This window comes from Lolium rigidum, chromosome 3, assembly GCF_022539505.1.
Source record: "Lolium rigidum isolate FL_2022 chromosome 3, APGP_CSIRO_Lrig_0.1, whole genome shotgun sequence".
NCBI classification, from domain to species: Eukaryota; Viridiplantae; Streptophyta; class Magnoliopsida; order Poales; family Poaceae; genus Lolium; species Lolium rigidum.
The window spans coordinates 293,944,409-293,960,026 of NC_061510.1; the positions used below are offsets into that span (position 1 = coordinate 293,944,409).

Genomic DNA, 15,618 nt, shown 5'->3' on the forward strand with positions numbered 1-15,618 from the left:
AAGACTTCGAAAATATATTGCGATTCCTACAGAAATAATGATTGTATTTTAAACTAGAAACTATATGATTAGTAAATTGCATTGCACAGATGGATGGTCTATAGTACAAAAAATTATGTCAATCGCAAGAACTATACTATGGTACATCATCAGACAATATGGATAGAAATTGCAAAAGAAAACGATGGAAAGCACCTGTACGTTGCTCGATCTGGGTGTTGGTAGTTGGATCGCAGCAAGAACTACGACCTTGCAGCAAGATTTGAATCATCTTTTCCTCTTTCTCTTGAACACTCCCTCGAATCGATCTGCAGTATCATCTAGATTTTAAGCACAGAATGAAAATGACGTGAGTACATCATCTGTTTGTCTGTGTAAAAACTGAGAAGAAGAACGGAGCTATTTGGCAAAATGGAGAAGAGGATGGAAGTACAGATACCATCTCTCAAACAGTTGTGCGGAATGCTGCAAGTACGCACTTGGCCTCCACTAATGCTCACGGCACATGAAACGGCGGTTCTTTTGTGGGAAGTCGAGGCATCAAGGGAAACAAATGGAGCAGTCAGATCGAGGCATTAACGGATTGGTCAAGATTTCCTATTTGTGCATCGGGCTGCAGCCTGAAATTTATACTGGCGGGCCTTAGTGTTGTATTAATAGAGAAATACCACCCGGGCCAGGGCCCCTTCGTCCTGGGGGGCCCAGGGCGACCGCCCCGTTGCCCCCCCTTATGGGCCGGCCCTGTTGTCACGGCAGACAGAGCCGCGTAGAAGGCGAGGATCATGCTGACCAGTGATGCCCATATGCATTGCAGCGCCACGACGAAGCTCTTCCAAGAGCCGTCGGAGCGTGAGGCCTTCCCAAAGACTAGGAGCACCACCGCGACCACCGAGGACACCAGGGCGAAGCTGTCGAGGACCAGGAAAAATTTGAAGACGGTCTTCTGCTGGAGCACAGCCATGCCCTTGACGACCCTCTTTGCCTGGTCGTCGGCTTGCTCGTAAGACCCGGGCAAGCTGTAGGCGGCCGTGAAGGCCACGGTGGCGATGAGGACGGCGACCACCGCCAGGCTATCTGACGTCTTCTCGATCCCTTTTGCAATGTTGTGGCCGCTCCATTTCACCACATGGTCCCGCCTCTGAGGGCGAGACTGCCCCCCGAACGCAGCCAGTGTCAATACAAGGCCCAACTGCATCAAAAACAGAAAAGCTCTAGTAATCCAATGACAATCAAATTAGTTTACATATAAATTTGGTTTTAACGCACGCAGTAATGGGAAAAGCCACTGCATTGCGTATACTTACCATGGAGAAGAAACTGGTGGATCCCGCGGCGACAACGAGATCAAACGGCGTGTGCCCGTCGGTGTTCATTACGTCGGCTCGCACCTTGCCATTCCTCAGCAGGACATCCGCAACGTCAGGCGCGCGCGCGGCCACCGCGAGATGCAGAGGCGTGTTGCCGTCCCCGTCCTGCATGTTCAGGAGCCGGCGCAGCGTCGTCGGCTTCTCGGTGGCAATTGCAAGCTGTACAACCGCGGAATGCCCTGCCCTTGCTGCGGCGTGCACGAAGGTCCCGCCGCGCTCGTTCAGGAGCTCCCCGGCGTCTGGGCACGCTTCAATCAGCGCCCTGGCGACGCGCGCGTGGCCCATCCCCGCCGCGATGTGGAGAGCAGAGAGGCCGCCCGAGTCCCGCGTCCGGACCGTGGACGGCGCGGCGAGCAGGATGGCACCTACGACGGAAATGTCGCCGTCGGACGAAGCAAAGTGGAGCGGAGTACTGCCACCGCCGTCTGCTTCGCAGGCCAGGGATGGCTTCCAAGCCAGTAGCACCTCAACCATTCCTGACAGGCATTCAAATCGTATCAGACTAGTAACAATGCATGCATGCTAATTTAAGAGTCCACGGATCAAGGACTTACGTTTGCCCTCGAAGACGGCGGCGTGCAGAGCGTTCTGGGAGCTCGGCCCGGCAGCCGACGCGTCGATGCAGCTGCTGGTTATCGCTCTCACGGCGGCCTCTGACCTGCTCATCACTGCCAGGTACAGCGGCGACACTCCGGCGTCGTTAACCTCACAGGCTAGCTCCGGCGTGGCGTTGACCAGTGCCTCAACCGCCTTGTCATGGCCGAGCTGCCAGATGCAGGGCCGTATCCCCAGCCTTATTCTTGCACGACGAGATGGTGTCCTCACCACAGCCCCGCGCGAGCTGGACGAGGAGACTCACGACCATGTCATGCCCCGCCCTCGCTGCGCAGTGCAGCGGCGTCTCGATAGCCGAGTTCCGGGAAGAAAGCAGGCTCCTGATGACGTCCCCGCCGAAGCTCTTGTAGAGCTCTTGGATCAGCTCCGTGTGCCCTTGCTCCGCGGCTAAATGAAGGACGTTGTTTCTCTCCCCGCTGACCAGGTCTGAAACAAATAAAACATACACGATGAGACTGAGATGAGGCAGTAGTAACTTAGGCTGTTCTCTACTTCTAGGTTGATCCAGAGTTAAGTTAGAGCTCGATCGACTCCTTGCCGACCTTTGGATTTGTATGGTGATTCTGTGTACATCATATTTGCACATGTACTGGTTGCAATTGCAACCAAAAATTGCATATGAAATGAGTGTACTGGCTACTGATGACCGGAGATCGAGCAACAGTTAGTTAATCATTGGCTTCATTGCCAACAAAAATATTACCAGCGACTTGATCAGCAGCAGCCAGCAGCGCCAGGGCTTGGTCGTTTCTCCCCTCGCACACTGCAAGATAGAGCTGGGTGCTCATCACGCCATCGTCGCTGGGTTCTGTTGCCGCAGCAGGGACAGAGCCCGTACAGAGCTGGATGCAGTGATGAAGGCCCATCGATCAATCAGATGATCGGATCAGGCTCGCGCAACGGAACTGTATGTGAGCGTGCCCCAGCCAACTGAACTTGAGGGGTCTGTGCTGTGCGTGGGAAGACACAACTTGCACCGGGTGGTGAATATATGCTGCGCCAGATTAACCCCAAGCAACGACCTAGCGATTGACGAGCTTTGCAGACAAAAATCGACTGTAAATACTTAGCGACGGTGTCATGGTTGAGAGAGCGCCATGCATGGTAGCCGTGGGCAAGCAAGTCGTCGCAAGACAACCGGGGTTCCATATTTCCACAGCCTCTCGTGGTACGTGTGTTGCTGTGTGTGTTCCAGGAAGCCCGCGGACGGCAAAACGACGGCAGCTGTGATGTGATCGAATGTAATGGGAAAACGCTACTGCATCAGCGGACATCAGGACATGGATAGACTTTGGAGTCTCTCGGGGACGAAAACTACGTACTGGCCATGTTGATTCGTCCCTTGTGCACACACCACACACGGTACATACAACTTATCTGCACCACACACGGTACATACAACTTATCTGCACCACACACGTAGAGATGTGACTAGTAAAACTTCTATAACGCCTGGAATATCGGGATCGTCAGGAAGAATTGTCAGTTGACTACCAGTGCATAGACCAAGAGTCTACGGCTACGGTAGAGGTAGATACCCTAGAGAGAGAGAGAGAGACAGAGGTAGATGCCAGAACGCACAAGTTGGAACCAAATTTGTTGCGAGGGCCACGTGGCGTAAAGAAATGCAGCTCTACCGTGCACACTAGTTCACGCCATTTCTGTCATTGTATTGAGATTTGAACAAATAATAGGGTACAATGCCCCGATACACTCATAGCACTTTCTCTTTCTCACTAATTTAATTTGCACCCTAGTTTTACAAGAGCCATACACTACGGGAAAATCAGGCGCTGCCGTGCAGCATATCATTGCCGTGAGCCACCGCACGGCAAAAATTTCTTTGCCGTGCGACGCAAGAGGCACGCACGGCAAAGAATATGTGCACGGCAAAGTTACAGTCTGGCGCACGGCAAAGATACAGAGCACGGCAAACTCACGCGTGCCGCACGGCAACGTCCCCTCGCACGGCAAAGTCCCTCAAACGCGCACGGCAAAGAAATAATGACGGCAAAGGCAAAATAAGGACGCACGGCAAAGAAACTTTTCTCGGCAAAGGACTGGGACGTTGCCGTGGGCTTCTCTTTGCCGTGAGGCCAGACAATATGCACGGCAAAGGAGCCTTTGCCGTGTGACTCCTTCTTTGCCGTGCGCTGTACTTCATTTTATTTGTTTTTCTTTCTATTTTATTTCATCTCATACTTATATTTATTTTTTTATTAGTTTCACTTTTTGATGAATATTTATTAGTGTTACTTAAGACAATGTGCAATACAAAATTACTCTCCATGTTCATCCCCCACATATATCGGGGTTTCGGAGCAATTAATACGCGCTTCGGAAAATGCGCTAAGTGTTATCGCCCAAATGTGAGGAAGGTCACACCGAGGAGCTACTTTTGCGGTGTTAGACCTTGCACCACACTTTGACACATATCATAGGTCCACATGCAAGGTTTGGTGGGGTTCCGGTGCTCCGGCGGTCGTTCTCCCCCTCCTCCCCCAAAACGGCTGGAACGTGTGCCCGGCGGGTCTACCCCCTAGATTTCTCCGCGAGGGTGCACCAATGTAACTTTTCATTCTTTTAGGTTTGTTTAGGACATATACACATGGAGAACCAAGATTGGGACCCTTTGGCACATACATACCCGCAGCTCGAGCCATTATCACATGATCGAGGGTGTGCACGATCTGCTTGGTTAGGGTTTGGTGTAGGGTTAGGGCTAGGGTCTAGGGTTTAGGGGAGCTACTTTTGCACCATTAGACCTTGCACCACACTTTGACACATATCATAGGTCCACATGCAAAATTTGGTGGGGTTCGGTGCTCCGGCGGTCGTTCTCCCCTCCTTCCCCCAAAAGAGCGGAACGTGTGCCCCGGCGGGTCTACCCCCTAGATTTCTCCGCGCGAGGTGCACCAATGTAACTTTTCATTCTTTTAGGTTTGTTTAGGACATATACACATGGAGAACCAAGATTGGGACCCTTTGGCACATACATACCCGCGGCTCGAGCCATTATCACATGATCGAGGGTGTGCACGATCTCTTGGTTAGGGTTTGGTGTAGGGTTAGGGCTAGGGTCTAGGGGTAGGGCTAGGGTTTAGGTTCAATGTAAGTATTTATGGTTAGGTATAGGTTTAGGGTTTAGGGTTAGGGTTAGGGTTTATGATGCATGGTTCTGCAGCTCGGCGTCGTGGTTTAGGGTTTTAGAGGGGTTTTAGTGCTCGAAGCCTCCCCAGTTTAGGGTTTAGGGTTTAGGGGAGATACTTTTGCACCATTACACCTTGCACCACACTTTGACACATATCATAGGCCCACATGCAAGATTTGGTGGGGTTCCGGTGCTCGGCGGTCGTTCTCCCCCTCCTCCCCCAAAACAACGGAACGTGTGCCCCGGCGGGTCTACCCCTAGATTTCTCGCGCGAGGGTGCACCAATGTAACTTTTCATTCTTTTAGGTTTGTTTAGGACATATACACATGGAGAACCAAGATTGGGACCCTTTGGCACATACATACCCGCGGCTCGAGCCATTATCACATGATCGAGGGTGTGCATCGATCTCCTGGTTAGGGTTTGGTGTAGGGTTAGGGCTAGGGTCTAGGGTTTAGGGGAGCTACTTTTGCACCATTAGACCTTGCACCACACTTTGACACATATCATAGGTCCACATGCAAAATTTGGTGGGGTTCCGGTGCTCGGCGGTCGTTCTCCCCTCCTTCCCCCAAAGAGCGGAACGTGTGCCCCGGCGGGTCTACCCACCTAGATTTCTCCAGCGAGGGTGCACCAATGTAACTTTTCATTCTTTTAGGTTTATTTAGGACATATACACATGGAGAACCAAGATTGGGACCCTTTGGCACAACCATACCCACGGCTCGAGCCATTATCACATGATCGAGGGTGTTCTCGATCTACTTGGTTAGGGTTTGGTGTAGGGTTAGGGCTAGGGTCTAGGGGTAGGGCTAGGGTTTAGGTTCAATGTAAGTATTTATGGTTAGGTATAGGTTTAGGGTTTAGGGTTAGGGTTAGGGTTTATGATGCATGGTTCTGCGACTCAGGCGTCGTGGTTTAGGGTTTTAGAGGGGTTTTAGTGCTCGAAGCCTCCCGGTTTAGGGTTTAGGGTTTAGGGGAGATACTTTTGCACCATTACACCTTGCACCACACTTTGACACATATCATAGGCCCACATGCAAGATTTGGTGGGGTTCCGGTGCTCCGGCGGTCGTTCTCCCCTCCTCCCCCAAAACGGCGGAACGTGTGCCCGGCGGGTCTACCCCCTAGATTTCTCCGCGCGAGGGTGCACCAATGTAACTTTTCATTATTTTAGGTTTGTTTAGGACATATACACATGGAGAACCAAGATTGGGACCCTTTGGCACATACATACCCGCAGCTCGAGCCATTATCACATGATCGAGGGTGTGCCTGATCTACTGGTTAGGGTTTGGTGTAGGGTTAGGGCTAGGGTCTAGGGTTTATGGGAGCTACTTTTGCACCATTAGACCTTGCACCACACTTTGACACATATCATAGGTCCACATGCAAGGTTTGGTGGGGTTCCGGTGCTCCGGCGGTCGTTCTCCCCTCCTTCCCCAAAAGAGCGGAACGTGTGCCCCGGCGGGTCTACCCCTAGATTTCTCCGCGCGAGGGTGCACCAATGTAACTTTTCATTCTTTTAGGTTTTTTTAGGACATATACACATGGAGAACCAAGATTGGGACCCTTTGGCACATACATACCCGCAGCTCGAGCCATTATCACATGATCGAGGGTGTGCACGATCTCTTGGTTAGGGTTTGGTGTAGGGTTAGGGCTAGGGTCTAGGGGGTAGGGCTAGGGTTTAGGTTCAATGTAAGTATTTATGGTTAGGTATAGGTTTAGGGTTTAGGGTTAGGGTTAGGGTTTATGATGCATGGTTACTGCGACTCCGGCGTCGTGGTTTAGGGTTTTAGAGGGTTTTAGTGCTCGAAGCCTCCCCGATTTAGGGTTTAGGGTTTAGGGGAGATACTTTTGCACCATTAGACCTTGCACCACACTTTGACACATATCATAGGCCCACATGCAAGATTTGGTGGGGTTCGGTGCTCCGGCGGTCGTTCTCCCCTCACCCCAAAACAGACGGAACGTGTGCCCGGCGGGTCTACCCCCTAGATTTCTCGCGCGAGGTGCACCAATGTAACTTTTCATTCTTTTAGGTTTGATTAGGACATATACACATGGAGAACCAAGATTGGGACCCTTTGGCACATACATACCCGCAGCTCGAGCCATTATCACATGATCGAGGGTGTGCACGATCTATCGGTTAGGGTTTGGTGTAGGGTTAGGGCTAGGGTCTAGGGTTTAGGGGAGCTACTTTTGCACCATTAGACCTTGCACCACACTTTGACACATATCATAGGTCCACATGCAAGGTTTGGTGGGGCTCCGGTGCTCCGGCGGTCGTTCTCCCCCTCCTTCCCCCAAAAGAGCGGAACGTGTGCCCCGGCGGGTCTATCCCCCTAGATTTCTCCGCGCGAGGGTGCACCAATGTAACTTTTCATTCTTTTAGGTTTGTTTAGGACATATACACATGGAGAACCAAGATTGGGACCCTTTGGCACATACATACCCGCAGCTCGAGCCATTATCACATGATCGAGGGTGTGCCTGATCTACTGGTTAGGGTTTGGTGTAGGGTTAGGGCTAGGGTCTAGGGTTTAGGGGAGCTACTTTTGCACCATTAGACCTTGCACCACACTTTGACACATATCATAGGTCCACATGCAAGGTTTGGTGGGGTTCCGGTGCTCCGGCGGTCGTTCTCCCCCTCCTTCCCCCAAAAGAGCGGAACGTGTGCCCCGGCGGGTCTACCCCTAGATTTCTCCGGCGAGGGTGCACCAATGTAACTTTTCATTCTTTTAGGTTTGTTTAGGACATATACACATGGAGAACCAAGATTGGGACCCTTTGGCACATACATACCCGCAGCTCGAGCCATTATCACATGATCGAGGGTGTGCCTGATCTACTGGTTAGGGTTTGGTGTAGGGTTAGGGCTAGGGTCTAGGGTTTATGGGAGCTACTTTTGCACCATTAGACCTTGCACCACACTTTGACACATATCATAGGTCCACATGCAAAATTTGGTGGGGTTCCGGTGCTCCGGCGGTCGTTCTCCCCCTCCTTCCCCCAAAAGAGCGGAACGTGTGCCCCGGCGGGTCTACCCCCCTAGATTTCTCCGCGCGAGGGTGCACCAATGTAACTTTTCATTCTTTTAGGTTTATTTAGGACATATACACATGGAGAACCAAGATTGGGACCCTTTGGCACAACCATACCCGCAGCTCGAGCCATTATCACATGATCGAGGGTGTGCCTGATCTACTGGTTAGGGTTTGGTGTAGGGTTAGGGCTAGGGTCTAGGGGGTAGGGCTAGGGTTTAGGTTCAATGTAAGTATTTATGGTTAGGTATAGGTTTAGGGATTAGGGTTAGGGTTAGGGTTTATGATGCATGGTTCTGCAGCTCCGGCGTCGTGGTTTAGGGTTTTAGAGGGGTTTTAGTGCTCGAAGCCTCCCCAGTTTAGGGTTTAGGGTTTAGGGGAGATACTTTTGCACCATTACACCTTGCACCACACTTTGACACATATCATAGGCCCACATGCAAGATTTGGTGGGGTTCCGATGCTCCGGCGGTCGTTCTCCCCCTCCTCCCCCCAAAACAGCGGAACGTGTGCCCCGGCGGGTCTACCCCCTAGATTTCTCCGCGCGAGGGTGCACCAATGTAACTTTTCATTCTTTTAGGTTTGTTTAGGACATATACACATGGAGAACCAAGATTGGGACCCTTTGGCACATACATACCCGCGGCTCGAGCCATTATCACATGATCGAGGGTGTGCTCGATCTGCTTGGTTAGGGTTTGGTGTAGGGTTAGGGCTAGGGTCTAGGGTTTATGGGAGCTACTTTTGCACCATTAGACCTTGCACCACACTTTGACACATATCATAGGTCCACATGCAAGGTTTGGTGGGGTTCCGGTGCTCCGGCGGTCGTTCTCCCCCTCCTTCCCCCAAAGAGCGGAACGTGTGCCCCGGCGGGTCTACCCCCTAGATTTCTCCGCGCGAGGGTGCACCAATGTAACTTTTCATTCTTTTAGGTTTGTTTAGGACATATACACATGGAGAACCAAGATTGGGACCCTTTGGCACATACATACCCGCGGCTCGAGCCATTATCACATGATCGAGGGTGTGCACGATCTCTTGGTTAGGGTTTGGTGTAGGGTTAGGGCTAGGGTCTAGGGGGTAGGGCTAGGGTTTAGGTTAAATGTAAGTATTTATGGTTAGGTATAGGTTTAGGGTTTAGGGTTAGGGTTAGGGTTTATGATGCATGGTTACTGCGACTCGGCGTCGTGGTTTAGGGTTTTAGAGGGGTTTTAGTGCTCGAAGCCTCCCGGTTTAGGGTTTAGGGTTTAGGGGAGATACTTTTGCACCATTAGACCTTGCACCACACTTTGACACATATCATAGGCCCACATGCAAGATTTGGTGGGGTTCGGTGCTCCGGCGGTCGTTCTCCCCTCCTCCCCCAAAACGGCGGAACGTGTGCCCCGGCGGGTCTACCCCCTAGATTTCTCCGCGCGAGGGTGCACCAATGTAACTTTTCATTCTTTTAGGTTTGTTTAGGACATATACACATGGAGAACCAAGATTGGGACCCTTTGGCACATACATACCCGCAGCTCGAGCCATTATCACATGATCGAGGGTGTGCACGATCTCTTGGTTAGGGTTTGGTGTAGGGTTAGGGCTAGGGTCTAGGGTTTAGGGGAGCTACTTTTGCACCATTAGACCTTGCACCACACTTTGACACATATCATAGGTCCACATGCAAGGTTTGGTGGGGTTCCGGTGCTCCGGCGGTCGTTCTCCCCTCCTTCCCCCAAAGAGCGGAACGTGTGCCCCGGCGGGTCTACCCCCTAGATTTCTCGCGCGAGGGTGCACCAATGTAACTTTTCATTCTTTTAGGTTTGTTTAGGACATATACACATGGAGAACCAAGATTGGGACCCTTTGGCACATACATACCCGCGGCTCGAGCCATTATCACATGATCGAGGGTGTGCACGATCTGTCGGTTAGGGTTTGGTGTAGGGTTAGGGCTAGGGTCTAGGGTTTAGGGGAGCTACTTTTGCACCATTAGACCTTGCACCACACTTTGACACATATCATAGGTCCACATGCAAGGTTTGGTGGGGTTCCGGTGCTCCGGCGGTCGTTCTCCCCTCCTTCCCCCAAAAGAGCGGAACGTGTGCCCGGCGGGTCTACCCCCTAGATTTCTCCGCGCGAGGGTGCACCAATGTAACTTTTCATTCTTTTAGGTTTGTTTAGGACATATACACATGGAGAACCAAGATTGGGACCCTTTGGCACATACATACCCGCGGCTCGAGCCATTATCACATGATCGAGGGTGTGCACGATCTACTGGTTAGGGTTTGGTGTAGGGTTAGGGCTAGGGTCTAGGGTTTAGGGGAGCTACTTTTGCACCATTAGACCTTGCACCACACTTTGACACATATCATAGGTCCACATGCAAGGTTTGGTGGGGTTCCGGTGCTCCGGCGGTCGTTCTCCCCCTCCTTCCCCCAAAGAGCGGAACGTGTGCCCCGGCGGGTCTACCCCCTAGATATCTCGCGCGAGGGTGCACCAATGTAACTTTTCATTCTTTTAGGTTTGTTTAGGACATATACACATGGAGAACCAAGATTGGGACCCTTTGGCACATACATACCCGCAGCTCGAGCCATTATCACATGATCGAGGGTGTGCCTGATCTACTGGTTAGGGTTTCACTACAAGAAATGTGTTGACTTACGACCCTCCATTTTCGTCAATATATTGTCACGATATTTCATTTATGACAATTTTATGACAAAAAATACATCGTCAAAAACGGAGCGTCAGGAATCAACTACAACGACGATTTGTTTGAAAACGTCATAGTCGTCTATGACGATATTGGATCGTCGTAACCTCTATGACGATCCAATATTGTCACCGGCAATTTGGCCACGCCACATCAGATCCTACGTGTCAATCCAACGTGGCAAAATTGCGACGAAATGAAATCGTCGTTATTCAAAATCAGCCCAGTCCATTTTGGTGCTCTAAATGGGCCAAGCCCAACAACTAAGCATGTTTCTGTTTTCTATCAATTCTATTTGGCAAATGGACCAAGCCCAATATTCTAGCCTTCTCCATTGTGGGCCTAACCTTTTATAATCAATATTTTTTTGATTTCGGCCTTATATTTTGAATCTGGTCCTACCAGTCAGCTGGGCCCACTATTCAATGGTCAACTCATTCGACAGGTACCAGTTGAGGAGTACAAAATTGCAAAACGTTTACAAAATTGGAGTGAGATTTCTATTTCACAAATTATCAGATCAGACATAATGATATTTCAAACATTTAGGACACAGGGAAATCGTTAATTATCTTCATACTTCACTCCATTACAACCATTACAGTATAATCACAACCCAGATATGCTGACTATCATAATAAGTAGCTAGTGTTTCCTCAGTCGGGCTTCACAACTTCCAAGATTTTTAAAACTTCTTCAGCCTGGAGCTTCTGTCAAAAGAAGAACAGCCACAGTTTTAGCTTGAATGGAAGGAATGTCTAGAACACGACAAATAAACCCGACAGTTCAATATATAAACCTAGCTGAAATAGATAAACTACAAGCCTATAGCAGATCAAAGTCGCAATAGCTCAACAACCAGCATTATTCAAAGACATATCACAGCAGTTATCAGTACTGGAACTATTGTGACAGATGGGGTATTTGTGAGATGTGAAATTAGTTACGACAACATCACTCACCACTAATTTGTAAACAAAAGCTGACCTAAACCATGTTTCTACCGTTAGCCTTGGCGAAGCACACCATGATGAAGTGTGAACAGTGATGGTCCATGACATCTTGTTAAGGATGCTCCTCTCCATGACAAGAATCTGCCACCAGGAGTACAAGGTTGTTTGTTGTGTGAATGAAATCACTGACCTGCAAAGCACACACAGCCACATGAGGTTCAGAGTTCAGAGTTCCAAGTAAAATACTTTTTAGGAAAATGCAATCTTCACTAGAAGTACAGGAACTAAAACTATGGTGAAAATAACAGCATTAATCAAATAACGAGTAGCAAAAACGTACAAGTCATTTTAAAAACCAGTAAGATGTATAGCAGATATTGTATTGAAAAACATATCAAAAGTACAAGCCATCTTAATAACTTGTGTTTCTACTGTCAAAGCTGTTAGTCATGAAGTCAACCTACTAGCTGATTACAATTTGGCATCAAGGAGAATAAGAGGTGAGCCAATTTACTGGAAAGGAATTAAACACTACAAATTACATGGCAAAGTATGTACCGAAGGCATGGCATATATTTATTCTACCAATGAAGTAACAAATGCATTGGGGAAAAGGTATGCATTCATGTGGTCAGTAAGACTTCATGTTTCATCATTGGGGAAAAGGTATGCATTCATTGGTCAGTAAGACTTCATGTTTCATCATTGGGGAAAAGGTATGCATTCATGTGGTCAGTAAGACTTCATGTTTCATTGCGTTAAATTCATCGAGGATAGGAGTTTCTTAGCTCTGTTCTTGTGGAAGGAAGTCAAGAAGCAGGACAGTTCAGACAGGCAGCGCTCATTCCAGGAACTTGCCCATCCAAGATTATCTGCTTCTACTTCGGTGCATGCGGGTGTACAGGACTGTAGCAAAAGGTAAAACGTGGTTTGCAAACATTTCCCCTGCACCTATTATCTATGCCTCGTGGAGATAGCTAAATTCATGTTCTCAACCTTCATGAAGCTATACAATTAAAGAGAGGAGAGCATCCAGACTGAATATGTGTGAAGCTGAACAACATAGTCTGAATAAGTTTGAAGAATTTTATGTCTGGTCAATGTTCGATCCCATTATCTGGTCATGTGAAGTTGTGAACCATCAACTAGCTACAGGGGACTTTTTCCAAATTTTGTGTCTCATATACTCTTATGAACGTAACATAATGGTGAATCCATGAATGACACATGTGAATTGATGACTCAATAGGAATGGCAAAAACAGGGCATGCATAACTATCAGTTCATCCACAAACAGAACTAAAGATGCAACAGTTGCAAAAATAGTAACAGGTCAGTGGTCATTCGCAGTGTTTGATGATCACTCAAGAAATAATATACACGGGCAGGCTAGAGACAATCCTATAGTTTGGAAAGAAATGATTTACATCTCAGTTGTTGGGCTTGGCATCATCTGGTTCAAATTGTCACTTCCCAATCACGACTAGCTTCAACTTTCCACAAGCTTTCTTAATAGTTTGTCCCTGTGACAATAAAGAGGTTAGCAGCGATACCACAAATTATATTTCCATGCTACTAAAGTATTGTTCAACTTTGGTATCATCTTTAAGGGCCAAAACACACACAGCACTCCAGATCTAGCTTAATCAGTCAATAAGCTACAGAGGATAAAGACTCTAGTTGACTAATAGGTACAAATCGCCCAAAAAATCCGAACTGAATCTATTGCAGAAAATTTATCAACAATCCTGATAAGTATGCTACATTAATCATTTAATATGAGCGTTTAGGCACCAGAATACATGAAATTCCACAATAGCAGGGGAATCGCCCATAAATTTGGTGAAACAAATAAGTAATGGATTGCGCTGAAACTGATACTCACCAGTCGTAGTCGTTCTTGCCGATCTCTGAATCCAGCAGGCCATCCATCCACCGATCTGCAAAACCAGCATGACCACCCCGGATCGAATACCATAGCCAAACTGATTGCACCGTGACAGGCTCCGGCTACAGGCCGCGCCTATCAGCAACTTCGTCGTGGCTTCGTAGCCGTCCGTCGTAAGCGAATTCAGAGACGACGGATACATGCGGTGCTCCATCTCTGACCCGTCCCAACCATGCTCCAGTGAAGGCTTTGGCTACATACCCGAATCCGGCATCGTCTGTATGGGGGTAGTAGAGAGATTGAGAGAGAGAAACAAAGAGAAAGGGGGAGGGATGGTGAGGGGAAAAGGAGTAGCGCCGGTGGTACCTCGATCTGGTGCCGTCTGACTCGCGCCGCACGGACTTGGTGAAGTCACCAGTTCACGGAGCCGGGGCGAGGCGGGAAGCACGGATCTGATGCCGTCTGGAGAAGATGGATGTGGCCAGCTCGAGACGGTGGGGAGGTTGGCATAGCAAGGGGACGCCCGAGGTCATCTTCTGCGATAAGATCCGGCGGCACCGCCAAGAATTGGTACACCACAGGACGCGCGCCGCCACCGCCGAGGCCGTCCATCTCGGCATATTGGACACGGTGGAGCTGTCGCTGCGGGTAACAATGGGAGTGGCGGTGAGCGGCAGCGACATGGAGCCAGAGGAGAGGAGGGGATCTGTCTCGCGAGGGTAATCTAACAGGCACGGCTGTGGTCGAGGTTCTCTCCTCGCGGGGAGAACGGCGAGCGGCGGCGGCGGCTGGTGTGGGAGGGGAGAAAGAGGTAGGGTTTCGTTCGCCACGGGTGGGTGGACCAGACTTAAACAAAATTTTCATTTGCCCGCGGATGCCTATGGGCGGGACTTAAACGAAAAATTTTGTTTCGTGCGCGGGAAGAGAAGGAAGTGGCACGGTCCAATTTTGAAACATATTTTCGCACACGATAACTTTGGACTTATCTAACAGATGTGACTGCCACTAAAACAAAAAGTTTTGAGGTTCCATTTTACAACTTTGTTGAATCTATCAGCTGGCTGGTTGTGACATCTATGTATATAATTGACACGTAGACATGCCACATAAGCAAAAATGATGAGTTAGATGTGACACATAGACATGCCATGTAAGCGAAAAAATGATGAGTTGGCTACTCCATATACCTACGACGATCTAAATTTGTCATAATTGCCTAAAAATAATGTTCTGACCTGCATGGTTCGGAATATGACGATTTCAAGTCAAGAAATAATGACCTTCTTGCCTCAAAACATCATAATTTTCTAGAGATTTGCCTCCGCAAACAGATTATAACCAATGGGTGCAAAATCGTCATAGATTTTTGACGATTTTACTTAGGGTCACTGAGAAAAGGTCACAAGTCAACATATTTCTTGTAGTGTTTGGTGTAGGGTTAGGGCTAGGGTCTAGGGTTTAGGGGAGCTACTTTTGCACCATTAGACCTTGCACCACACTTTGACACATATCATAGGTCCACATGCAAGGTTTGGTGGGGTTCGGTGCTCCGGCGGTCGTTCTCCCCTCCTCCCCCCAAAACAGCGGAACGTGTGCCCCGGCGGGTCTACCCCCCTAGATTTCTCCGCGCGAGGGTGCACCAATGTAACTTTTCATTCTTTTAGGTGTAGGGGTTCTCCCCCTCCTCCCCCAAAACGGCGGAATATTCATTCAGTGGGAGGCAACGTTCCCGTCGACAGCGAGGCGCCTGGCATGTGGTGACTTCGTCAATTTGAAGATCCAATCCGCCATCTTAGTCTTCCGAAGGTGCTCATAGGGGTAGGGTGTGCGTGTGTGCGTTCATAGGGGTGAGTTTATGCGCGTGTATGCGAGCGTCGACAATC

The 15,618-nt window shown here is 49.3% G+C and overlaps 2 long non-coding RNA genes and 1 pseudogene across 2 annotated transcripts; all 3 read right to left on the reverse strand.

The window, feature by feature from the left end:
* Nucleotides 1-242: 242 nt before the first annotated feature.
* On the reverse strand, nt 243-2,848 carry LOC124696688 (annotated as a pseudogene).
* Nucleotides 2,849-11,377: 8,529 nt separating this feature from the next.
* LOC124699684 lies at nt 11,378-12,493 on the reverse strand. Its single transcript, XR_007001484.1, has 2 exons — nt 11,857-12,493; nt 11,378-11,604 (listed from the first exon to the last, which is right to left on the reverse strand). It is a non-coding gene; the product is annotated as an uncharacterized LOC124699684 (long non-coding RNA).
* Nucleotides 12,494-13,259: 766 nt separating this feature from the next.
* On the reverse strand, nt 13,260-14,581 carry LOC124699685. Its single transcript, XR_007001485.1, has 3 exons — nt 14,102-14,581; nt 13,733-14,012; nt 13,260-13,370 (listed from the first exon to the last, which is right to left on the reverse strand). It is a non-coding gene; the product is annotated as an uncharacterized LOC124699685 (long non-coding RNA).
* Between the last annotated feature and the right edge of the window lie 1,037 nt (nt 14,582-15,618).